This window comes from Dromiciops gliroides, chromosome 1 (assembly GCF_019393635.1).
Source record: "Dromiciops gliroides isolate mDroGli1 chromosome 1, mDroGli1.pri, whole genome shotgun sequence".
NCBI lineage: Eukaryota > Metazoa > Chordata > Mammalia > Microbiotheria > Microbiotheriidae > Dromiciops > Dromiciops gliroides.
The window spans coordinates 608,815,904-608,816,181 of NC_057861.1; positions in this window are offsets into that span (position 1 = coordinate 608,815,904).

Consider the following 278-nt stretch of genomic DNA (forward strand, 5'->3'; position numbering starts at 1 on the left):
ATTTCTGTGTTTCACAGTGATATGTAAATAGATTTTTAAAAACATGTCATTCTTATACCCCTTTTCCCTTTTTAATCAGAGTAATGGAGATGTTTTAGGTGAACATATTTCTATTAAAATGGTACTTGGCTCACATTTATAACTAATTATAACTTGAAATGATTAAAATCAACAATCAATCTTATTTTGCTCAGCTTTTCTGATTTTAGAATATGCAAATTATTCTGAAACCTTTTCAATTCTTCACTTTAACCAATAGGTGGCAATAAGCATTCCTT